This window comes from Macrobrachium nipponense, chromosome 43 (assembly GCF_015104395.2).
Source record: "Macrobrachium nipponense isolate FS-2020 chromosome 43, ASM1510439v2, whole genome shotgun sequence".
Taxonomy (NCBI): Eukaryota; Metazoa; Arthropoda; class Malacostraca; order Decapoda; family Palaemonidae; genus Macrobrachium; species Macrobrachium nipponense.
In genome coordinates, this window is record NC_061104.1 from 46,198,801 (window position 1) to 46,226,786 (window position 27,986).

The 27,986-nt window shown below is 36.8% G+C and overlaps 1 long non-coding RNA gene across 2 annotated transcripts; it reads right to left on the reverse strand.

Moving 5' to 3' along the window:
- LOC135213715 (uncharacterized) lies at positions 1-27,986 on the reverse strand. 2 transcript variants are annotated; one of them, XR_010314190.1, is made up of 4 exons: positions 27,770-27,986; positions 13,131-13,183; positions 12,264-12,357; positions 1-634 (listed from the first exon to the last, which is right to left on the reverse strand). It is a non-coding gene; the product is annotated as an uncharacterized LOC135213715 (long non-coding RNA). The 2 variants fall into 2 exon arrangements; XR_010314189.1 differs by lacking the exon at positions 13,131-13,183 and having other exon boundaries at positions 27,770-27,939.

Genomic DNA, 27,986 nt, shown 5'->3' on the forward strand with positions numbered 1-27,986 from the left:
TATTTTTACATCCTAAATCAGATTTGGTATCAAGTATCAAAACCATAATGGTGCCTAACTGCAAATATATGTATAGTATTATATTTGATTGAATCTCATGAAAAATCAATATATGGATATGAACGAAATATGTAATGAATAGTGCTTTATCTATCATTTGATATACTATATTTAGATATTTCTTTACGCTATCCAGATATTTTTTTATCAAGAACTTAATTATTTGTAATTCCATTTTCCATTTTTTTTCTTTATTTCATGTTCATGATTCATTAACTTTAGATGCAAAATTTCAGCATGCCTATAATTATATCATAAAGCTATATCATAAAGCTTCTGCATATATTAGCTATGTCTGGTGACAGTTTGAAAGCGATTGAATGAAGATTTGGTGGCTGGCTCTCAATTTGTGACATTTTCCTGCTGCACGATTGAGGGCACAAGTTATATGCTAAAATTAGCTACTTTGACAGTTAAAAAGGAGATCTGACAGGGTATGAAATTGGCCACCCACTTTTTTCTGACTTTTTCATGTTTACTATCAGTCTGTGGAGAGAAATTTTGGGTACCTCATCTGCTGTGCTATCGCCGCCTGAAGAAATACTAGACGCATTCACAGCACCACAGGGTCTCTCTGAAACAGTTTTTCATTACTATTCACGATCACATCTAAAGTCACAATTTTACATTTACGCTTAACATTACATAATACTAATGAAAACATAGGCAACAAATCACATAATACTAATGAAAACATAGGCAACAAATCCGAAGTTAGTTCACTCTCAGAAATAAGAAAGCATTATTAAACCTATGTTGCCCTCAAAGAAGAAAAATATAAAGTTTTAAACTACAATTCAATTCATTACAGTAGTAGTTAACAATAAAGTCAAATGAAAAAATGGCTAAAAAAGTCACAGATGCACAAATAAAAGATGAAAAATGTATATCCAGAAAACCAAATCAATAAAAAAGGCAAATTGTACAATAGAATAAGTCACCTGAAGACTAGAAGGCAACTGGAAAATCAGTAATGGATAACGTAAAGGAAGGCTGATCTTGAGGCTCAGTTTTTGAATACTATATAGATCGATTCCAAAATTGAATACTGTCCAATTTAAAAAACATTCTCAAATATTCTAAAATCCTGTATAGCCTGATCGCATCTACTGTAGTGTTCATGAACTGAAGATATGTTGGACTGTGAAGTCTCTCTGTACCTGTCCTATTTTGGTTAGGTTAGGTTAGGTTTTACCTAACTTACTTTGAATACCTTTATGAAACTATTCAATTCCCATATGAAACTATTCAATTCCCAAACTAGGCAGTCGGGGGCAATTACTATAACAAACAATTTACTAGAGAAAAGAATCACTCCAAGAGTTTGAAAGGTAGAAGGGCTTTTATTCTGAAATAATTGAAAATGAATTTGACTTTAACATGTGGGTAAAATATAACAAAGCACAGTTTTAATTTCTTCTCAAGTTTGATTGATTTACCAATATAAGGCAATTTGCAATAAAAACGTTGGGATTTTAGAAATGATAAATATTTACAAACTTAAGCAACAACTCGGCCAAAATTAATCTTGACTATTGTATCCATAACTAGCTGACCAAACCTGCACTGCCCGGGAAAACTGAATAAGAAACTATAAATACAAACTATAAATTCTCTCTCTCCCCACTTCTCACTCTTTCCCTCTTTCTCCTCCCTAACACCCTCTCTTTCTCATCCCTTCTGTCTCTCTAACTCTCCCTCACTCTTCTTAACATCCCCTCTTTTCCTCTCTCTTTTTCCTGTTAAGATAGTTGCTTCAACTACATTACCCTGCATTTTTGACATTTTTATATTTTGTCCCTTCTAATCCCACCCCCATTCCTATCAGGGCAGAACTAGGATTTAAAGGGCATCAGGAGTGTCACTACATATTCATCTCAGCGACCTCAAAAATTATGGATTAAGACTTATATCTGTCGTTTTCTGTTTATTTTTATGTCACTCCCTTCCCACCCGACCCCCTCTGGTGTCAATAATGTCTTACCCACACAGTATCCTTTTCCAGATATTAAGTCACAAGTATACTGAAATAAGGTATGATAAAACATTTAGTGTTTATTTAGCAACAAAGTCTATGGGGTAGAACCAGCCCCGTTTCTGGTGCTAGTGATGTCTTACCTCCACAGTATTCTTTTCAAAACAGTAAGTCATAATGTATACCAAGTTTAGTTGAAAATGCTCAATACATTTCAGAGTTATGCTGGATCACACACAACACATACATACGTACATGCATCCAATTTTATACAAATAGATTACTGATTTTGCAGGTGCTTTCGCTTTCCAGTTATTAGGTCATTCTTTCTGTAGCACAAATTTCCTGTTTTGTTAGGTTTTATAGATATCCTTTCTCAGATTATGCCTTATGTTTGCTTCTATGATTTTTTTGCTTTGTGCAATTAAAATAACTTGTTTGAATGACTCGTGCAGTTCATGGAATTGTATTAGTTTAATCAATTATTTTTCTCCTTTGAGTAGATGGATGCTCCATATTACAGTCAGAACTTCTAGGTATTACAGCTGCCCTGAGTATCATAAATAGGAATAAGGACAATGCCATAATAGCAACAGATAGCCTGAGTGCCTTGCAATCACTAACACCAAGAAAAGCTGAATCAAATATCATAGTGAGAAGAGCTATAGACCTGCTATCACAGATCAGACGAGCCGACAGAATGGTTGCATTCATATGGGTGCCTTCACACATTGGTATCAAAGGCAATGAGAGAGCCGACGAGCTTGCTAAAGAAGGCGCAAGGAAGGAGAGAGTGGATTACAAACTGACACCATCCCTGAGTATGTTGAAGGACTCAGTTGCTATGGAAATAATGCAAAGATACAATGAGAGAATAGAGATGCTCAAAGAAACGCACTCATCAATAAGAAAATACTACCTTGAAATTGCTGGAGGTAAACCACCTGACTACAAACTTTGTGGACTGGAGAGCAAAGAGAGCACAACAATATAGCAGACTAAGGATGCAGAGCCGATACCTTTGGGAAGTACTGCAGCTGTCAGTCCATCAGAAACATGCTGCAGACTATGTGGCGAGTTAAGGAAGCACACTCTAAGTCATTATCTCGTGGAGTGTGAAGAGATTACTCATTACAGGCCACAGGGACTGAGTGAAGTTGACCTACTCAAGCATTTTCTGCAACCTGGTGTGCTGAAAAGGGTTATCAATACTCATCCAAAATTTGCTTGCTCCAGATAGTCAATAGACTAGTATATATTGTATCTTGTTGTACAAAATCAAATTGTAGTATGTTTTATTCACTTAGTAGCATAAGAAATAACTGTTGTATTTCTACCTTGTTTTTATAATATTTTCTTAAAATCTTATGTTTTGACCTCATCTAAATGCATTCTTTCATCAAAATAATTATCTGTATAATGTGCAGAACTAAACTGTAGTATACATTTTATTCTTTAGTTACCTGTTAGTACCAATGAAAATTGTTATGGGCCTTTTTTTTCATAACTTTTATTTAAAAATTTATAGTTGACTCATCCAAATGTAACTCATTCAGTTAAATATCTATATCAGCATATTGACATAAAACTACATTGTAGAACATACTATTTTGGAACCTCGTGTTAACATCATTAAAACTGTTGTATATCTAATTTTTCTTATAATATTTATATAAAATATGATGTGTTGACCTCATCTGAATGTCATTCATACTGCCAAGTAATTATTTCAAATTTTATCCTGTTATAAAGTAAAACATTGCTCATTATTTACTCCATAGTATACCACATGTTACTCCGTTGCAATTGTGTACCTCAACAGAAACCTGAGATAATGTGCACGTATCTTGTATAGCAGACATTCAAATAATTTTTTTTTTTTTTCATGTTCTGAAAATATATATAAAAGTTCAATATCTTGTAATACTTAAGACTAATTATATAGTGCATCACTTAATGGGTAATTCCTATTCAACATATTGTAATTTCCCAATATAGTTATCTATAAGCATTTAAATTTTGTAATACTACCCGAGTACCATATCAGCCCCGACGAATGACGTTTGTCTAGTAATCAATAGGGTGGAAAAGGTATGTATGATACCACAACTTGTATTTAAATTTTGTAATACTACCTGAGTACCATATCAGCCCTGATGAATGACGTTTGTCTAGTAATCAATAGGGTGGAAAAGGTATGTATAATACCACAGCTAATGCCATTCATTCAAGAGGGCTTTCCCCTACACGCATACCGCGTCCGGGTTGCCTGTTGTGCTGTGCTTTGTAAGCTTTATTGCACAATAAATTGTTTCTCTCTCTCTCCTGACCTTTTCTATCTCTCCTCTACTCGCATCACAACATTATCATGACAATAATACGGTGAACATCCTTATGAATCATGGGTACTGACACTAACAATGCATTCACACTGATAGTATGACGTAGGGAGACGTATGTTTGTTTATATGGTGTTTTTACGTTGAATGAAACCAGTGGTTATTCAGCAACGGGACCAACCGCTTGATGTGACTTCCGAACCACCTCGAGAGTGAACTTCGATCACCAGAAACACACATCTCTAACCCCCTCAGTGGAATGGCCAAGAATCGAACTCGCGGCCACCGAGGTGGCAGGCCAATACCATACCAATCACGCAAATGAGGCGCTAGGGTGACGTATGAGAATCATTGGGTAAATGCATTTAACAAAGTACTTGATGCTGACGTTCCGCAAAAAATGCACAACAAAATATAGGTTATCTGCATTCTACTCTCATGCACACTAGTACATACTACGAAATAACACCTGCTGATTTAGCACATTATACATTTACCATTTGAGAAATGGGCATACGGGCGTAACTATATTTAGTCAAGACAAATTAAGGAGTAAATTGCGACCAAGGCCAATAGAGTACTCCATTGGCTTGGTTGCGACGAAATAAAGCAGGTTTGAAGTGTTCCGTCGTAAGTGGCGGTATACGAGACCCACTTATGAGTTACCTAACCATAAACAATAAAACTTAAGTTGATTTATTTACCAGATTACAAAATACAACCCTACTGTCCAGTGGCCCTATAACTAACATTTATCGTTTTAACAATTAAAATTGGATTTTTAAAAAAATAATAGAACGCCCCAGTAAAAATGGGCAATTCTTTGTTAAATAATGCTACTTGAAACTCTTAAAATTATTTTACCCAGCCTAGAATTTCCAATATTTAAATTTGTTTTTTCTCAATGGCACATAAGTGTTATTTCTCCAGATATTCGTCTACTCGATAATCCAAAATGACAATCATCAGTAAATAACTTAAAACTACCACAATGCAACTTCAGCTTTCTTGATGACATTCGAGAATGGATTAATGCTACATCGATCAAAGTCAATTGCATTTAAATACTTTATGTCTGACTGGCTACATTTTCACATGGGGTCTGAAATATTTGTTTCTGGTTCTTTACAGCAACTTACGTCAAAACAAACTTTAAATCGTGTAGATCAAAGCAAGTGTTCCAATTAATAAATGATGTAATGTACACAGCTCGCAACAATACCGATGTAATATAGAAACTACAACAGAAAACCAGATAATTAACTGCTACTCCACTGTCATTCTACATTATTGTGCCAGTTTTGCTGATGAGAAAACACTACAAGAGAATTATAAAATATATAAGTACCACCTTTAGAAACCGTTCAAGGGAGGGAACCATCCTGAGGGGGTCTGCATATCAAACCAAACTAATGAACGAATGAATCTATTGACAATGAATCACCGGAGCAGTTCAACAAGCAATTAATGGAAGACCTAACAGATGTCGCATCCTAAGGGCATACGGGAAGATTGTTGGGTGCGGGGGTGGGGGGGGGGGAGGGTGGGGGGTGGGCATCAGGTATTATTCTTGAGCATCGAGTAAGTCTTCAGATTCTAACATCGTTTTAAGAAAGTGATTGTGAAGTGTTTGTTGTTTGACCATACTGGGTTTTGAATAAGAAAAGATGAGAAATACTATGAGAATAAAAGCGCCATTAGGAATACAGTATTCAGGAATTAGCATTTCCCGTAGATTATCGTATCTTATCAACAGACATGACTGGTCCACAAGATCGATACGAGATATTGCGGCAGAAGTGTTTACGGGTGGTGTTCTATAACTGCAAGTCACCTCATATATATATAATTATATATTATATAAAGAATATATATATATATATATATATTATATATTATATATATATAACAACATTAGTAGCAGTAAATCAGCAAAAGTTTGAGTTCACTTGCGTTATGGAGGTATCAACCACAAACTACTGCTGGTGCATTCCCTATATGTAAACAATCGTAGATCAGTTATATTTAGTTATTATGCGTGATTGAGCCAACATCCATAATGAAAGTGGACGATATGTGTGATGACAACCGAATACCAGTTTTACACACTTGAAATTTATGCCTATACGTCACGTCTTTGAAATACTAACACAATATGAAAGATTCTGATACTTTCACCAATGTAACAAAATCATATGCAGTAGAGATAGAAAGAAACATTGAAAAAATATCAATAATGCAGAGAGAGAGAGAGAGAGAGAGAGAGAGAGAGAGAGAGAGAGAGAGAGAGAGAAATCTGGGTATGTCGTAGTCTAGTAGACGTTAACTCGCGAGTGATTAATTCAATAAGTATTGTTTGGCGGTGCGAGGCTACAGCAACGAAAATGCGCTGTGAATTGAATAATCTCCTACCCGTACAATTGTGATTATTGTTAATGTAAAGGCCATGGTCACGAGAGCTATTAATCCACAAACAATATTATGGGGTTGACTCTTTTTCAATTAACATAAGTCTATACCAGAGGTTTAAAGATGACGCTACCCATACCTGTGGTTAAGAGGTCTGCCTTTGGTAGGAGGTGACTTACTCTGCACCTTAACATCTACTGCTACTGACTTATTAAATATAAGCTCCTTGATACCCCGATAAAGTTGCATTGATAGCAAGAAACGTGACATGTTTACAGAGTTCATTACCATTATTATCTCTCTCTCTCTCTCAAACAAATTAAAGTAGTATAATATTGTCTGAAAAATAGCGGGTTCCCTCAACTTGACATGATCCTATATGAATATTAAAACAATTAGAGCCTTAAACAGCTAAAAGAGCTTTTTTCCTTAGTGTAAGAAGGTTGCTCATAACGTAGACCCCTTTCTTGTTAAACACTGTTGCTGGAATGTTTTGTACCGATCTTGTGGACAGTCATTTCTATTGACAAGATACGATAATCTATAAGAAATACTAATTTATGAATAGTGAACCACTTTTATTCTCATTTTACACACAATCCCGGCACCGTCTACAACAAAAACGTTACAATCACTTTCTCAACGATATTAGAATATGGAGACATTACTCTATGCTCAAGAAAAACACCTGCTTCCACTCCTACCCGTTCCCATATACCTTTAGGGTGCGACTTCTGTTGGGTCTTCCATTAGTTACTTGTTCAACTGCTTCGGTGTTTCGTAGTCAGCGCATTCGTGTTCACTCTCTGGATGCCTAAGGGAACGGACTTTTGTGCACGATAGTACCTTTTAACAGGGCTTCTTGAATGCTATGCCAACAATTATATGTGTGGGATGCTGCCACATACATCCATGCAAGAAATGGAATGAAGGGGTGACAAATTAAACCCGTAGATTCTTTAAAATCTTGTAATGAAGATATACTGACATCAAGACGACAGCAGCGGGAAGCAGGTCCGCGGATGTCACTACAATGACCACTGGACAGTGACTGACTATGCATATGGCGGGAAATAAAGGCAGTGTTGACACATCTAATTACAATGTTGCCACGATGCATAATGAAATAGTGGTCTCACAGTACGTGCAATGGGAAATATACATGGAAACATAAATATCATTCTTCTATAGAATAATACAAAGCAAATGTACAAAAATGTTCATAAACTGTACGTAATGTAATTAATATACAGCATAACATTAAATATCTATACACTATAGACCTCTACTTATCCAATTCTATCAACTCCCATTTCTCACAAGGCAGAATGTTAGTCCTCTATCAGATGAATCCAACAAAGGACTACGGCACTGTACAGGTATATTCGTCTCGTCCTGCTTTATACTGATATATATGTATAATTTTTTTTATTTAAAGAGAAATCTTAAACTTTTCTCAGCTGAAATAGGTAAGTATAACCTGTCGTACCTCCAGTTTAGAAACTTAAAAGACTATTCAGTGTATCAAAATCTATCCTAACATTCAGCTATTCCCGAAAAATCTTGAAAAACATTATATGTATTTTTATCTATTTTAACTTCAGAATAACTTTCATTCAATAACATTTATCAGTTCTTTTTTTTTGTGGTTCCTCCTTTGATAATGACGTTAAATTAGTGCAAAAGTCTCCTGATTCCACTTTTATACCTGACATTTTCCATTTCACTTTATCAACACAAGTTGGGGCTGTGTCGCTTCAACTTATTCCAACGTTACTGATACTTTCGATTATAAGCAGTTTTGCAGCATGGGTCCCAATGAGGCCTTAACACTAATATGACCGTGTAACTATCGTTTCCATAATTCTTACACGTTTGCATGGTGTTTTTACGTTGCATGGAACCAATGGTTATTCAGAAACGGGACCAACGGCTTTACATGACTTCCGAACCACGTCGCGAGTTAACTACACATCTCCCACCCCTCAGTGGAATGCCCGAGAATCGAACTCGCGGCCACAGCGGTTGGCAGGTCAAGATCAACCCATACCCCGATCACGACCACTGAGGCACTCGAATTCTTACACATGTATCTCTTTAACACCTTCCAACTTCAAATGCAGTGACAATTATCATCAATTCCTTTACCCTACAAAATGAATCCCATTTTACTAAAGTTTAATTTTTGTTCACTCAACCAAGTAGTTTGGTCTTTTCTCTACCCATATGTATTGTAAAGTTGTCTTTTAAAGCTGATCACACTACCTATTGTAGTACGGCTACAAATCACGACAATCTGTTTTTGTTAAAACACGCAAAGGAAACCTCCCAGCTGGTTTGAGTCCAGAGGACCAAACCAGATCTCTTACACCCTTCAACACCTTACTACACTTGCTTGGACATATAGGTGGTGGAGGAAGGCTGAGAAAATGGTGTCGTTCTTTAAGTATCCGTCTGACTTCTTGCCAAAGGTATGAACAGGAGGCTGTCTTTACACTATAGTTATTGCAGGGAAAACACCACACAAAGAGGAACACATTATACCACATACTTTTGGACTTTGAGAAGTTATTGACTGCCATAACACTTTTGAAAAGTGCATCAAGAAAGCAGAGGGTATCAAAAAGTCTGTGGGCTAATCGTGTTACCACCTCATAACACAAGGGTGAAGATAGTGGAGGGTGTTAGAGTGTATCCCAAGAATTTGACAAGAATGTTGGTGACTATCGGGGTCAACCTTGAAACTTTTGCTGTTTATACAATTATAAAAGGGGGCGGGGGTGGCCCTGGGACCTGACATATGTAGGTAACCCAGTGTTAATTGCAGATGGTGAAAAGAGGGGTGGCAATGGAAAAAGTACAGTCTGGAAAGTGTTCATATAGACGTTCCAGGGGGATGAATTCAGTAGTCTGCACTGATAACAGCAGATGCTATCACAAAAGGTGCTCAGGATTGAAAAATATATATGGATTAAGAGATTTTGGTCGCACCAAATATATTAGAACAAATGGGCAAGAGATGGAGGTGAAGCACCATGTTGTGGTGGTGGGTAGGTGGGCGTGTCTTGGAGGAGATAAAACATATATTACAAATTAGGAGACAGTGGATTATGAAGAAAGTAGCAAAAGTCTAACAAGAGCCTGGAAGTAGAAGAAGACCGCTGACTACTACTGCTGCATGAAACTATCCCATTAGTATACAAAAAATCACATCTGATCAATGCTAAAATCCTTCGCTCCTCTTTGCAACAGAAACATGGGCTCTGAGACAAAGCAAAGAAAGTGGAGATTCTGAAGAGGTGCTGCAACAATGCTAAGATATTTGGCCAAAGTACAATAGCAAGATCATAACACAAAATGATGAAGAAAGCTGCTTTCCAGCAGATGAAAAAAGGACTGATGCCTCAAAAATCAACTTGGTTCGAACACGGGAGAAATAGTTATGAAGAGCACTGTCGGAAAAGCAATGGATATGGACGAATGAAGATGCCCACACGTGATAAGGCCTAAGAAATCACAGGAAGGAAGCTCAGACTGAGGAAGAATTTAGCCTGAAGGTGTAGAGAGAACTCATTTCGTGTCTAATCCCCTGCATTAATCACTGAAAACGTTTACAACTGATGAAAAACCCTTTCTTATTCGGCGAAGGATTAATCACCTGAAGAATATAAAGAAAAACGGAAATGCAGAATCATTTCAGAAAATGAATTTAAGAAGCTAGTTACTTTGGACGTGGAAATTAAACTTATGAGAAGCTTCTCGCAAAAGTAAAGGAACATCTAGTATGCTGATGATAAAATCAGTAAGAAAACATTGTTTCCGAGATTATTAAAAGTCCCTATTTTAAGCGTATTCTATCTGATATGTTAGTTTATCAAATTTACTCTGAGATTGTCAGCTAACTACGAACTTGATTCAATGCAAACTGGAAAACTGGCGTGAATGAGATAATTCTGTATTAATTAGTTATATATTCAGGATGGGCAAAGGTTGCAAATCATATAATGCAAGAGGAAATTAGTTGTAGTTGAAATATGTTATATGATAAAAGACAAATACTTCAAGCACTGCTTTCACACATTTCTCTCTCAGAAACACCTGGCAATCACACTATCAAAAATCATCCCCTAAATTCTTCATATGCCTTTCTGCCCTTCACTTAATACTGAAAACCTTCTCTGTTTCCAATGTGCTAATCTATCTCGATTAACTGTATGAATGGGCCCTATTTTGCTTCACGAGTTAAGAGCTCTGCATTCAATAATGTTCAACTCCCTTTCAAATCATTTTCATTTACTACATATTCCTTTTGTTAAGAGGATTCAACACACAGGTTTGGTCAGACTTTTTCAAATATCTATTACTTCCAAATTTTAGTCAAATGAATTTGAGTGTCCACTAAAACCTGTCTAAACAGATTTTCCCTGCTTTGTTATGGCTTCCAATTTCTCTAATATACAGTCACTCAATATTTCCAGCAGGGTTTAGCGGCTTTAATTTTTGAAAGTGCCTCTCGTTCAAGAATGCCTCTAAGCTACTTGAGCACAAATAGGTTTGAATTTTAAATTAAAAGTATATGCTTTGGTTTATAACAATTTTAAGGCCAGATGGGCGGTTTGTAATCTGCTTTAGAAATGGTCTGGCAATTGAAATGTTTATGATATTAAGCTGCTAAAAAATTTTGTCAGTCACGTAATTCAAACCGCACTTAAAAATCCAACAGGCAGTGCAAATACAGTGTACTACATGCATGCTTTAGAGTTATCTGATAATTTATTAAGCTGCTGCTGTTTCTGATTGAGCTGCCTTTATGGCAGCACGGGCTCTTGCTTCAAGGGAACCCCATGGCAGCACGGGCTCTTGCTTCAGGGGAACCCCATGGCAGCACGGGTTCTTGCTTCAGGGGAACCCCGTGGCAGCACGGGCTCTTGCTTCAAGGGGAACCCCTAACTTTATTAAGCAAATATATCAAGCAATGTTACAAGGTTTTCTATCCAATGCCCATGGCAACTTCCTAAAAATGCTAAGTTTTTGTGACTCAATCTTCCTCAAAAAGTGTCTCAAAAGTGAACATTCTTATAGAGTAACCAAAGGATTTTTTCATTTATAAATTTGTCTGCATATGAAGGAATGGATTTATCAGATTTTCTGACGGCCAAAAATACTTATAATAAAGGGATAATAAAAGGAAATGCACCTCTGCTCAACTGTTAGTCATTTTACAACTACTTTATCATTTAACATCAACCTTACTGAGCTTCAACCACTTGCTTTTTGTAACCCTATCATCAAATCTGCAACAATAAAGCCAAAGTATAATCTGGCAAGTCCATATGAATCCTATATCAATCATTTTCGGTCTACAGGAGCCACCAAAAGTTGATACGCGGGTGTTAGTGTTTATGGCTAAGTAAACCTAGAATTGTTAAATACGTATATCTATAACGCCAGCCATTAGCATTTACAGTGTCAACACTGACCTCTTACTTGGATTCCGTAAGGTGAGCTCTGCTCCAGTATTTGTCGAAGCCCCAGAACATGAGGGAAAGACGCTCTCGAGATGAGACGGTTTATCTAAAAGTAAAAATAAAGGTTCTTAATCTTATCCTATTGGTTATTTTTAGATGAATAAATTCAACGTGTAACTTTTTATGGAGACACACTCATAAAAATTAGGATTTACCTACATTCATGAATTATCAATCTTACATCCTCAACAATTGTTCAGTACTAACCCCAAGGGGATATCAAAGAATTATATACAACCATTTCTATAGTGTGTGGTAGACGAATTATCACATTAATAAACGATATCTTTGTGCGGCTGTTTACTTTACATTAACCATACAATGTTTAGCAAGGTCTATTGGTGTTTAGTACTAGCATCGCGGAGTAGGTAACACGTAGTTAACAAGCCAAAGTAACACCGATTAAATGCTTTATTTCCAAAAGTTTGGCTGTCTAGTAAAAGCACAGACAATGAAATCATCAGCGACCAATAAATTTAGGTATATGTCTCCTCACTGCTTCAAAAACTGACAATCCCCGAACTCTGCTGAAACCGGAGAGAAATTTACACAAAACTTAACCCATTTCTACCCCATAGCCTTAAAGGACATCTCAAACACTCACGGAAGAAGCTTTCGGCTCTTCATCTTTTGGACCTAATGTTATATCACTTGTTTTTTCAAGCATTATAAAAAACACTCAACCATTCCAAGTTATGCGAGTCATTTTCAAAAGAAGCTTTCACTCAACTATGGTAAGTCATGGAAAGTATGACTCCCAAGTCATGGAAAGTATGACTCTCACAGTTGAGAAGATTCCTAAGTTGTTCAATTCCATACCTTTGTGCAACTTGCCAAATAATGGGCGAAAGCTGACCTGTCTCTTTGCCAGTCTGGAAAAAATAGATTGGAAATTATTATAGCTCACCAATACTTGCGTTAAATTTCATGTTAAGTAGACTGTCTTGTAACTGTATTATAAAATGCCATCGAACAACTTCTTCGGGTATCTCTCTTCAAGGCTTCAAAAACGGACATACAGAACTTTACAGACAACAGAAACAGACTTACACATATTGAACCCTTCTCTCCCCACTGTACTTAAGACCCCTTACACACTCACTGAAACCAAGCAACTTTGCTAATTGTTTGTATGGTGTTTTTACGTTGCACGGAACCTGTGGTTATTCAGCAACGGGACCAACGGCTTCACGTGACTTCCGAACCACGTCGAGAGTGAACTTCTATCACCAGAAATACACATCTCTCACACCCCAATGGAATGCCTGAGTATTGAACTCGCGGCCACCGAAGAAGTGGCAGGCCAAGATCATACCGATCACGCCACTGAGGTGCTAGCAACTTCGTTAAGGCCCCTCACATGAAAGCAAGAACAATAGTTTAGATTTAGAATTCTGTGAATTGAATTGAACTGAAGGTGCAATTTAAGCCAAAGGCAAAGCACTGGGACCTATGAGGTCATTCAGCGCTTTAATGGAAATTGTCATTAAAAGGTCTGGAAGCTGTGACGGGACTAAAACTTCGGAGTTGTACTATGAGTCAATTGTTAGGTGAAGGTGGAAAGTATGATGTAAGAAAGAGAATATAAACGAAGGCACAATAAAAGGAACGAATGGAGTTGCATCTAGGGGCCGAAGGAACACGGCAAAGAACCTTAAGTAATGCCTACAGTGCATCGCGCATGAGGTGAACGAACGGCACTACCCCACTAAAGAGAGGAATTATGTGGAACTGCCGTTAGCTAGAAACTTCCTATAAATATATTCTTGCTCGGGGACTGTAATATAAGAACATATTAAAAGGTGAGACCCATAAGTGCCTATTATTATTATTATTATTATTCAGAAGATGAAACCTACTCATATATGGGACAAGACCGAATGGGCCATTGAATTGAGAATCAAGCTACCAAGGAATATTAGGGTGTTCATTAGGAAGAAGTGAGTCGAGGTAAGGGAAAATATAGAAAGAGGGGACTCCACTTATTTAAAAAAATACATTAATAAATCAACAAAAAGATAAAAGTATCAAAATCCAAGGAGATTAGTATTAGGGTAGTCATGTATAGAGTCTTTGCCTGAACTTATGCCAGCACGGGCTCTCGCTCATAGAGCAGCCCGTAGGAATCCAGCTGCACGACATCCTCTGGGAGACTGTTCCAAAGTCCAACGGTGTGGGGAATAAAGGACCTCTGGAACTAAGAAGTTCGACAGAAAGGCAGATTTAAAGTGATACTGTATAGTACACTTTTATCACTTTGTAAAAAAAAAAAAAAGAAAAAAAGTGAGAGAGAGAGAGAAAAAAACTCCCTTCCCTTTAGCCATCCCAAGTTAGAGGAGTTGGTTACAAAAGAATCTTTCACTCACCTAAAGTGAGCCATGGAAAGTAGGGCTGCCAACTTCGGACGATTCCCAACTTCAACATTTTCATATCGTGGAGTAACCTGATCAATTCAGGGCGGAAGGCGGACAATCTCCTTACAGGCCCGAAAGAAAGACTTATGAGACACCAATATACAGCTCCACTATGTAAGTACATCAAGTGTTAATCTTAAGTGTAAAACTACTAGAAGAAGAAGAAAATGGAACCTTGAAAAACTAGAGGCCGAAGTAGCTCCAGGACTCATGCAGAAGAGGGTGCCACTAGAAACAGCGCACAGTGAGAAAGTGATGGACCCTAGCGGGGTGGCAGGAAATGCACCGGAACCCCACACTATAAAAACCACCCAGTCGAACAGAAAAAAATTATTAATATTATAGATCTGAAGAAATAAAAACTAAATATTCGCAATACTTAACACTTTCAATCTCTCCCCGAAAATCATAACTTCAGGACATCAATCTCAGCCAACGTACAGGGGGGTTGGGGGGTGGGTCGAACCATGGAGAACGAAACCTCCCCCCACCGCCAAACGCACACTAACCTTGCATCAAAACACCATTTGCAGGAGGCTAATATGCTCGTGACGATATGCAGTTACGCGGACGAGTAACTCGCTCGAAAACAATCAACTGTGGACCGAAAGAACCCTAAATTTTCCCTCCGAGAGAGAGAGAGAGAGAGAGAGAGAGAGAGAGAGAGAGAGAGAGAGAGAGACGCAGCCAGCCTGAGAAATTACCGGCGACTCGTAAGTCATCTTCGGTCCAATAAGAAAACGTAATAAGTGCATCTTCGGAGAGTTACGGCTTGCGAGGCAAGACGGTTTCCGAATACGAAAATAACTTAAACTGGGCTGTTGCTGAATAGAAATAATCCTCACCCATTCCCGCCCCCCCAAACCCGTTGGGGGCTTGTAAATGAAGTGTTTTGTTTTGCTGGGAAAGAATTATTTAATAAGTGATTTGTAGTACGGGTATATTTGCATTATATGTACGTTACTTGCGTGTCAATATAAAACATCTGTACGTACACTGTATACGTATATGTGTATATATACATACTTGCACGCATACTACGTATATATATATATATATATATACATATAAAACATGATATATATATATATATATATATATATATATATATTATATATAATATATATAATATATATTATATATATATACATATATATATATATATATATATATATATATAATAATATATATATATATATATATATACTATATATATATATATATATATATATATATATATATATATATATATATATGTTTGTGCTATGCCCTGTATAATGAGGCTGCACTGTGAGGTTATTTAGACCGGCGATGTGATACGCAAGTATCGTGTGGTATACTTCCCATCCTCGTTTGCGATTGCAACGATAATTTCTAAGTCAGAATCTTCTTTTAGTATAAAGGCGGAGATGTTCAAAACTCATGATGATAACTTAACAACGGTATATTTGTAAAACTACATCTCTTGAGTAGAAGGCAAGAAGGTAGTTAGGAGAACCTGATTCTAGGAGGGAAAGTAGAGTTCTAAGTTACGAGGCATTTAAAAGAGTATAGAAGAGCACAGCTTAGCTTAGCATACATAACATACAGACAGACGAACATGTGAGAGGAAGTCACGTAGACGTCTGGGCTATAGGTCAATAGGTTCTCAGGCGAAGCACTGTGACCTCTTTGACACAATCATGGATTCGATTATCACAAGGCAAATGCAAACCAGGGCGTTGCTGATTCAATACATCCAGCCTAGCTTGCTCCTGTTTTTTATCAACTCTTATCACACACCTTTGTCATCTCAACAGTGACCTCTTAGGTCATTGGAGTATTTATACACATGGAATATGTATTTAAAATGTAATCATTACATATATACATATAATATATACATATTAATATATATATATAATAATATATATGTATATATATATATATATATATATTATTATATACATATATATATATATATATATATAATATATATATATATATATATATATTTATATATATATATGTGTGTGTGTGTGTGTGTAATCATTATATATATACTTATAATAATAATTATGATATATATATATATATATATATATAATATATATATATATGAGAGTTGAGAGAGAGGAGAAGAGAGAGAGAGTTTTAGCATTTTTAATTTTTAAGAGACTGGTTCAGAATATTCATGGTGTGTTTAGTCGTTTAGTAGGCAAGAAACGGCGATTGGTCAGCGTCAAGTGTAAAATACAGAAGTGTTATGAGGGCAGGAGAACGGAAAAGGCTTAATACTAGACATCTTGCGCGCGTTCACACAAAATAGGGGTACATGGCAGCGTTCTCTGGGAGGTTCGATGTGCTGCTGATTAGCCTAAGCTGTGAGAGCTTCACTGCGTTCTGCTAAATATGGCTAAATTTAGCTCCGTTTACTGTCCCCCTACTCATATACTACCAGCCATATCATAGCCAAGTGCTTTAACTCCGCAGTGATCTGGTTTAAACTAGTACTAAAAAAACATTCAGCTAAACCTGACTGGATGTCATAGATAATCGTGCTACATTTCATCCAGGAACTTATTCTATCGTCTTTAAGATTAAAACTCTGGAATGGATACTACCTGTCTGCTGATCGTATTAACAGATTAACAGATAGCCATTGTGCGTAGTCTGCTCTCTGAGCCTTTTGTGTACTCAGTACAGAGCAAGTGGTTTTAACTGGAACGTTCTCTCGTCTCTTCGTTGTTGTGTGTATTTATTTATCGTTCATTTTACAGATTCTCTTTCTTTCAGGTACTGCCTCCTGTCATGTGCGAAAATTCTACTGTTTGGAAGCTTAACTGGAGTAACGAGTTTTTTCTTTTTTTTGCTTCTTCCAAGGCAATGTGTCCGTTCATTTTAAATAAAAATCCCGTTTTTACACACGTGAGAATATTTTCCATGTAAATATAGTTAAATCTCGACTAATGACTATTCATTTTGTGGTTTTACGTTATAACTATTCATTTTGTGGTTTTACGTTATAACTATTCATTTTGTGGTTTTACGTTCTTCTTATATATCTAAATCGTGTTCATAATAAATATGCGATTACCTACGGCTTTATGCTTTCTATTCGCTGTAGACTAATGCAACGACCAACTTGAAAATAACTGTCATTAGGTTCACGTTTGTATCTTATATTACATTTGATTATATATATATAATATATATATATATATATATATATATATATATATATATATATATATATTATATATTAACCCCCCTAACAAAACTACACAAATGACAACTCTTACCTGTCGGTAGCGGGCGCCCTCTCTCTGCAAACATTGTCAACTGGGCTAATGAGTTCACATTAATACAAAAAAATACTATTTATTTCCTGAACCAGATGAACATAAAATGGAACAAAATGATTAATAAGTCATATTTAAAAACCCAAGTCTGCCCCACAAAGAACTGTCAAATATCATTCCACTCTCCTGGATTAGTCTAAGTAATCACCCCAAAGTCTCAAATTGTCAACCTTTACATTTCAATAGTCAGGCTTAGAGATTCCCGTTTCTAGAATAATGACATGGGACCCATCTGTAACAAAGAGATATATTCATAATATTCCCCACTACACAAATGTTACATAATGTATACACTTCACTCCTCTCTCTTCAAAGGCAACTGTTTCCAAGTCATTAAATATGTGCCATACCTTTTGAGGTGGGCCTTGCCTCAACACCTGGTGTCCTCTGAACCGTCTTCCTTCCTATCTCAAGGAAGGTGTGCTTTTCTCTTAAGTGTACTCCAAGCAGCCGGACTGTCATGCACGTACAAACAAATGTACACATCTACCACACCCCAAGATCGCCTGTGGCAACAGCTCGAACAGCCATGAGCTCAATAATGCACACAAATCAAATTCCTTCGTCCAAGAAGGCTATCTCTAGGCGCTCTCTGTCTCCAAGTCATAATAGCTGACATCACGTAATTCACTAACACATCCATCTATTTCTTTGAATATATATATATATATGGATAATTATAACATCCCCGTATTCATATAAATCATTCGAGCTACAAATGTCCTTTAATATCTAATTCGCCCTACCTTGGAATTGATATATTTTCATATATTCAACCGAAGGGGAATTTTAGAATGATTTATATGAATCACGGTGATGTGATAATTATTCATAATAAGGCTACGTTCGTCAAACGTTCGAATTGGCTAACATGGTAGAGGGTGTTGCATATCGATTCTAATTATGATAAAACCGGTATAAACTTACAGTCTCACTGTTAGCTGAATCGGTAACATCAATGTCACCTTGATTTCGTGCCTGTCTGCTGGACGTGGTTCGATCCCTGGAGGGGGACTGAAATTATCATCAACTTAAAAAATTTCCCTTCGGTTTACATATATGAAAATATATCAATTCCGAGGCAGAGCAAATTAGATATTAAAGGACATTTGTAGCTCGAATGATATATATATATATATATATATATATATATATATATATATATATATATTACAGATTCTACGGCCCAGTTGGTAACTGCCATAATTATTTATAAATTGAAGGACAATGAAGAGCTTGAATGAGAACATCTCTGACGAGTATTCGATTTCAGAAAGTGTATCTCTTTTCATAACGACTTTCTTTAACCCTCCGAGCAACACAGCGCACACGAAAGAGAAAAAGAGCACGAGAAAGCGAGCACGATAAAAGGTATGCAATAGGCAATAACACCGAAGCAAAAACGATCCAAACTTGCTTTCCAACTCACCGGCCAACGAAGCAGAAAGTTATAAAAGCGAAACACCCATGGCCGCGAGGTCTATGGACCGGCAAATTGGAGTCGCTACGGAATGTCCGCCATGATCTATTTCAAATGATTTTCCGATCACGCGGCTCCCACAGCCTCTCTCTTCTCCTCTTAGCTACTCTTACACGTATACAGGATACTAACAAGAGCGGGAGCGCCTGCTGGCATAAGGCCTCCAAAACCTACTGACTACTCTACCAAGAGATCGCAAATTGACTGTAGTTCGATGCATCGACCTAGCGATAAAATTTCGTGTGTTAGTTGGGTTTAGTCCAAAGTCCGTTTTTTACATATTAACCAGTACAGGTCAGTCGGAGGAGGAGCTGAAGCCCTTGCTGGCTAAGGCCTCCATAACCTACCGATTGTTTTACCGGTAGATCGCAGATTGACTGTAGTTTGATGCATCGGCCTAGCGATAAAATTTCGTCTTTGTTGGTTGGTTCTAGTCCAAAGTCAGTTTTACACTTTAGCCTGTACAGCATACTCGGAAAAGGAGCTGGAGCCCTTGCTGGCATAAGGCCTGCATAACCTACTGACAATTCTACCGAGAGACCCCAGATTGATTGGAGTTAGCAGATATGCAAACTTGGGCAAACGTACGCCTCTTCAAACGTACGCCTATTAAGATACTTCGTCTGAGTTGGTTAGGCCTGGTCCAAAGTCCGTTTTACACATTACGATATATACTGATAGTTTGCACATTGGTCTGTGTTGGCAGAAACCTTCCTATGTTCACACAGTCTGTCATGGTTAGTGTGGACCTCTGAATTCAGAGCAATCAACACTTAAGTATGGTAGGTGCTAATATCCCCCTTTGCCCTACAGCCATATAAAAAATTACGTGGATCTTTATCTCCTTTTACCGTAAAATTGTATAATTCTCTTGCTTGGTATTACTGGATATTCATTCAAAAAAAGATCAAGAGAGTAATGAGAATAATTTAAAACGACGCAGCTGAGAGATCCAGAATTAAGTCTAAGTTTCAGCAGATTGAACAATGTAGTTGCCAGAGTGGTAACCCTATTCCATTCTGTATCTATAAACCTGGTCACATGCATGTTTCAGATCAATGATTATGCACAGTCCACGTAAATTGCTTAAGACCACTGCAAGTACCTAGTCATTGTACCAAGTGTAAAATCACTCTACGTACCTAAGCATTATTTTAACTATATAAAAATTCTGTAAGTACAGAATCATTATAAATGTAAAAACACTAACTGCCTATCATTTTAAGTACTGTTACATTTGAGACAAATATCAAGTTACAAGCGTTTTTCTAACTCTTGACCTAACAGCAATCATTATAATCTCACAAAAAGTCTTATGAATGAACTGACCTAAAATCTTTTTAAAACAACTGTCAGGATATCGGACTCGTAAACATTCGAAATAAAAAAAAACTTATTTAAGGCGAAAATAATTTGCTAAAGGGAAAATCTCGCATTACCGAGACTTACTTTTGCAATGTCAGGTAGTTCATATTTTATTAAAAATACCACAATGGCTTTTCTTCTTCTCTGAGTAATAAGTAAATATATAAAAGTTCAGGACATGACTTGAAATAATATACATACATATATACATACATTATGTCTATATATAATATGTAGTGTATACATAAAAATATATAGACATTTTTATCGTTTTTTTTAGCTGTAATGTATTGAATTTTAATTTTCTTATGAAATTTTAAGTTTTTACAGTAACTTTTTTTAGTAATTTATTCATTATTCAACAGATCTCTGATGATGTAATAAAGAAATTATTACGAAACGTCGGATATAAAGAAATATGTTTGAATTAATTGGTTACCCTGGTCCACCTTCCCCCTGATATATATATATATATATATATATATAATATATATATATATATATATATGATATATTATTATATATATATATATATACATACAATTACATTATATATATAAAATAATTGACTTTAGGAGTACCTTGTACCAAATTATGGCTAAAGCTGGTATCACACTAGTCATTTCTTGCTCGTGGTTTCGGCCAGCGTCCAGCCGATGCTCGCGAGCAAAAGTGTTGTATCGTCACACTAGGAACTCGTGGTTTCGAGGAGCCGTAGGAAAAAGTAAACAAAACTGATCAGCTGATATCATCATGGCGCCCAGAAATTGTCGGACTGTTGCAAGATGCGCTGCAGTGGTTTATTTCTCGGAAACTTACGTGAATGCAAGAGTAACAAAAACGTTTGTGGTTTTCAAAGAGTGGCTCAGGAGAGTATGTCCTATCAGCAGCACCATCTTGTTTGTTTACACTATGCTGTGGCTCGCGGCTCGTACTGGCTGCTTTCCGTCCTGTTCGGAAGCAAGAATCTCGAGCTAAAAGCTCCCGGTTTTTCATTCTCGGCAGCAACGGCTCGCTGCTCGAGAAAAAAATGCCTAGTGTGAGGCCAGCTTAAGTGATCCTGTAGGTGATATACCGGAGATGAACCTACGACCTAGCAAACTGGCTGAACAGTATACGTACCACTCAACTATGGTGCGCACACTGACTGACTGAACGAACATTCTCAAGGTTCCTATCCACTTAATGACTTTACCAGCCCAGACCTGGAGCTGAAAAAAAAAATTGAGGAGGAAAAAGGGTCATGAGAATACCCAAGAGGAAGCCATTGACCTTTCCGCCTCTTGAGTGTTTAAATCAGGGAAACCGGAGGGAGGGGGAAAATTCCAAAGTGAGTGCTGCCCCAAAAGACTGCAAAAAAGTCAAGTAGCCTATATCTTGGTTTAACCAGGCTGGTGAGCTGATTCAACAGCTATCCTAGGCCTGGCCCAAACGATTCAATAATTTTAAGCTAGGAACCAATCGATTACCTAGCAACGGGACCTGCAGCTTATCGTGGGATCCGAATCACATTATATCGAGAAATTCATTTCTAATCACCAGAAGCAAATTCCTCTGACTCCACGTTGGCAGAGCGGGGAATCGAACTTGTGACTACCTAATCAGTAGGCGATCATGCAAATCACTAGTCCAATGAGGAACTCAAAAGACTGCAGAGAAGCATGAAGTGCCAACCTATAAAAGTTGACTTAAATAAAAATCTGATAAGGAATAATAATCTAAATACCAATTAAGTTAATAAAGTTCATACTATTCCACTATGATACATGTATATTAAAATAAATTAAGATATAACATACATACCATGTATATGTATATATCTATGTGTTATATATATAATATATTTTATATATATATATATATATATATTATATATATATATATAAAATATATATATATTATTTATATTATAAATTATAATTAATAATTATATCTATATATATATAGGCTTATATATATATATATTATATATATATATATATATATATATATATATATATATAATATTATATAATATATACATATACATACATACATAAATATATAATGTGTGTGTACATATATAAATATATATTGTGTGTGCTTGTGATTGATTCAAACTATTCACGTATGGCCTATCACCTACATAAAACCTACTATGTAGGTTTCCCAATAGCCATAAAGTAAATCAAATGTTTGCTGTCATAGACTTGTGGATGGCAAAACACTGTAAATGTCTTTAAAAGTGTTCTATACCGATATGAGAGAGAGATAGAGAATTAACAGTGCACCAACCAGTAATCACAAAACTTTAGCAGCTGTACGTCCAATATACCTGAGAAAAGACATAAGGGGCTGCTTGTATACACACCTTAAAAGTCTAAAGTATATATATGTATATATATATATATATATGTATATATATATATATATATATATATATATATATATATGTATATATATATATATATATATATATATATTATATATATATATATATATATAATTAAACAGCGCAGGTGCAAATGGATATGCACATCTATCACTGAACTGTACGTGTTAACACGCCACTTGGGATGCTAACTTGAAGCACTACCCTAGTAGGGTGCCATAATGTAGTCCTACTGTATGCTCAGTGTTTTACAATAATTATTTTACAGTAAATTCTATGTTATTTACATTACATTACCGTACATAAAAAAAATGCGCTCCACAAATATGTAGTTCTAGATACTTTCGAGCCCTAACCTAACCTAGAGTTCCTTAAAGTAAAATACTACAAGGATGTAGCCTAACCTGATCTTCCTAACCTAACCTACGGTGCAGTAAAATAAATATGGCTGCGTTAAGTAAAAAAATAATCGCCCTTCCAACAAAATTTAACGTTACCTCCAACAGTATTTGCTACATTTACTGACAGAAATTGGTGGATGTAAGGGAGAAGGGAACAGGTTAAAACATAGCTGACTGAAACTCGTCAGCACCCAGTGGCGTTCCTGAAAGGGCGGGGGGGGGGGGGGGGGGGGGGGGGGGGGGGGGGGGGGGGGGGGGGGGGGCTTGGGAGGCTGTTTGAAATTGTCCCTCGGGCCCCAAAGTGAGGGGTCCCCCAAAATGCGAAATTTAACCATTGTTGCTATGACAGGATAAGATAAAACCAGTGTAAATTTGCATTTATGAGTGCCTTTAAAATTATCCTACAATTGTTCATAATGCAAAAATTTTCCCACCACTGCTTTGGCTCACTTAAGAGGGCCCCAAAACGTTCAAGAAGCCCCTGTCAGCACCATTATTAAAAAAAAATGAAAACCCACATTTTAATGACAAATTCAATTACTTTTATGATTTCACTGGTACATCTTAAACCCAGCAATAAAACTTAAAATAGCATGGAGTACCTCTAGTTATACTTTCATAAACATTTTCTGAATGATCACTGCATTTTAGTTTTTTATATAAAAAAGTAACATTCCTGGTTGAAAAACCTTAATAATAAACACAGATACTTGAGAGTTTCATGGTTAAAGGCAAGGATTCCAAAATCCTACAACAACCACCAATAAATTTGGAGAGTACTAGTTCATTACTTGAAAATTCTTCTGGAGGTCTCTGATATCCTGCAATTATGGAGGACCAGTGCGAAACAGTGGTTTTTGGGTAGGAGAAGAAACAAATTACAAAAGTGAATAGGAGGATATTTTGTAACCTAACCTAAGGTACTGGAGTCTTACCATGCCCGTGGGGTGCTCATACCTCCCTGGGGCATTCTGTGTTAATATGTGCCCTAACCTAACCTAGTAGGGTTCACTACAGTGTCAAGTCCTTAACCGGGCCAAAGGGGCTATACCCCTAACCTTTGAACCTTCAAACTAACCTGAGACAAGGAACCATAAATAAGAATAAATAATTTGGTTGCCACCTAACGTAGCGGGAGAGGGGTTATAATTAACTCCTCTGGATACCTATCCCCAATCCACCTAAATAAACCTAGAGCATGGCATCACCTTGAACATTTTCAAAATAAATTTATTTAAAAAATTCCAAGGCCAATACTAGGTGAATTGCATTTCTAGTAGTTTAAGTTATTAGGAAGCAATAAATTTTCAGAAAGAAGAATTGCACATCAGGCAGTTTAAGGAATTAGGAAGCACTAAATATTCAGACAGAAAAGCAAAAATGTCCTAAAGAACAAGAGTTACATGTTTGCACCAAAGGAGCTATGACTATAAATGTTAGTTTTTCAAACAATGCCTGAATAACACAATCCCACTTGACTGGTGAAACTTAGGAGAAAAGAACCACTCAAGTTTCAACAATGTTAAGTTACCCACATTTCCATTTGAAAATAAGTGCTTAAAAGTATAATTGTCATCCTTAGCTACAATTCATCAGAAAAAAAAAATCAGGGCCCCCACTCTCTGCAAATGAGCTAGTACTAAGTGGGGGAAAACTTACTAAAAACACACCGAAAAATGTTTCAGCCATTTACTCATTTCTGTGAACTGTTACTCTAAGCTATGGAGCAAAGTTAAGCCGGAGCCGTCTATAGAAACTTCATTCAAATTATAACATGATAGATGCATTTTTAACAACACAATTTTTGTAAAATAAGTGATTAAATTATTATGTTGGAAAAGTTATTTAAATCTAAAAGTTATGCACTAATAGACGTAATGATATTTATGCATTTTTGTAAAAATTTATCGGTTAGTCTATTCAGCTGCTGCTAGTGTTATACTAACTTCACTCGCTCTGGCAACGTGGAGTCAAAAGAATTTGTTTCTGGCGATTAGAAATTAATTTCTCGATATACGTAATAGGTTTGGATCCCACAGTAGGCTGTAGGTCCCGTTGCTAGATAACCAATTGGTTCCTAGCCACATAAGAATATCTAATCCTTCGGGTCAGCCCTAGGAGAGCTGTTAATCAGCACTGTGGTCTGGTTAATCTATGATAAACTTTTATACTAACTTCACCTCATAACCTATGCTGTCGTCAAAGCCCTAGCCAATACCCTGCTGCTAACCTTGCTATGCCTAATGCCATTCCCCTATGCAAAGGTTGGTGCATTTTCTCTCACCAAGGTTATGGTAAACTAGGCTAGAGCCAATGTGCCTAGAGCCTGTGGTTTGTTCTTAGCTTAAGGCCTCATTGTTAAGAAAAATTCTTCGCCATTGACCACTTGAAAGGGATAGGATACAGGGTAAATATTACATTGAGCAGTATCCTACCTGACAATCATGGGAGGGATGTTGACCTCCAATAAACTTAGCCTAACTTTGGTAATTCTAAGCCCTCATTCCGCGGCAAAGTAGACTATGGCAGTTGACGTTTTCCTGCGTTATTTTACTTACTGAACAAGAATTTAAAGTATTAAACACGGCGAAATGCAATGGCCACCCCAATCCCTAGTGGATCTCGTATCCCCGGTTACGTTCCTTGCAGTTTGTGCAGAACTATTTTTTAGAATTACCCTGCAAGAAACGTAACCACGGATACGACATCCACTAGGGATTGGGGCGTCCAATGTATTTCGCCGTGTTTAGTACTGGCCCCCGGGGGTTAATTACAGTCGTCCGAAAAAATATTACTTAAAATTCTTGTAATATTACTTTAAATTCTTGTTCAGTAGGTAAAACTGCACAGAAAAACCGCAACTGCCATAGATTGGGCCGCCGCGGATAGGTACCCTAGATCTACCCAAAATACATTTGACGCCCCAATCTCTAGTGGCTGTCGTGTTCGCGGGAACATTCCTTGCAGTCCATGCAGAGTTATCGCCTAGAAAAAGTGTATTCTTCACTTAAGTTGTGTAAAGAGTTTATAAAAGGGGTAGGTTTTGAAGAAATGAATATGTTCTTAGTATATGGGTACTCCAGACTACATAGGTGCACTGAGTAACAATCAAATTTGAAATTAATAGAACAAACAATATGCTCATTTGATTAAAAAACTTAAGGGGATGGTGAATTCAATTTCATTTAGATTTTTTATTCTAATGGAGTTTAAACCTCCCCTTAACCTCATTTCATGGTCTTGTTTTGCATTAGCTACTGTAATTATTATCCATATAGTAGCAAAGAGTTAGTCAAACAGTTCATCTAGGAAGTTTGAATAATCTTCCTTGGATGGCAGCCTTTGCTTGGGTATTTCTACAGAAGCACTCCACACGGACTACAAGGAACGTAACCGCATATACGAAATCCACTAGGGATTGGGGCGTCCAATTTATTTCGCCGTGTTTAGTACTGGCCCCTGGGGGTTAATTACAGTCGTCCAAATAAATATTACTTAAAATTCTTGTTCAGGAGGTAAAACTGCAACTGCCATAGTCTAGCCGCTGCGGATAAGTACCCTAGATCTACCGTATTTCGTTGTATTTATTACTAGCCCCTGAAGGTTAATTACAGTCGAAACCCCAAAAATGTTAAATTCTTAGTAAGCCACCCAAATACTATACGAAACTGCAATTTCCAAAGTAATACCCGACGCAGATGTTCATAAAAATGCACCATCGCTTAGTCAATGACGACTACCCTGTGACCAAAAACCTGCCCAAAGAGGTGTGACTGGTCAAAATTTATGCGACTTCGATTTAGTCTCTAAACAATATTGCACTCATTTACTTAGTAATTATAAATTGGTACATGATAAAATGACAATGCTACCATCAATATAACGCAGTGCATACTAAAACTCTAGCTAAGAGGTAGGGAAGGCTATTATAAAATTCACCTGACCAGTGTAGGATAAGCTAAAAATGCTGCTCCAGTGGCTGTTACATCAACAGACTACATGTATTACTTCTAATTGTTCACGTAAGTTTAGCCTAACCTTCCTATCATCATTAATAAACCTAATACAATATGCAACTTTATTTACCAAATTATCCGCAACAAGTTGACCAATAAGCCGGCTGAAATGGAGACAATCACCATCAAGGAAATTGAAGGAAGGAGACACTGTCACACTGTCACGTGACGAAAATGAAATTTCATTTGTCTACTCACAGTGTTGCCACCAGATTTTGAATATCCAAACCCGCCAGATTCATCCTTTTCTCTAAGAATTTGGTATCTGGGGGCACTTTTCCCTGACC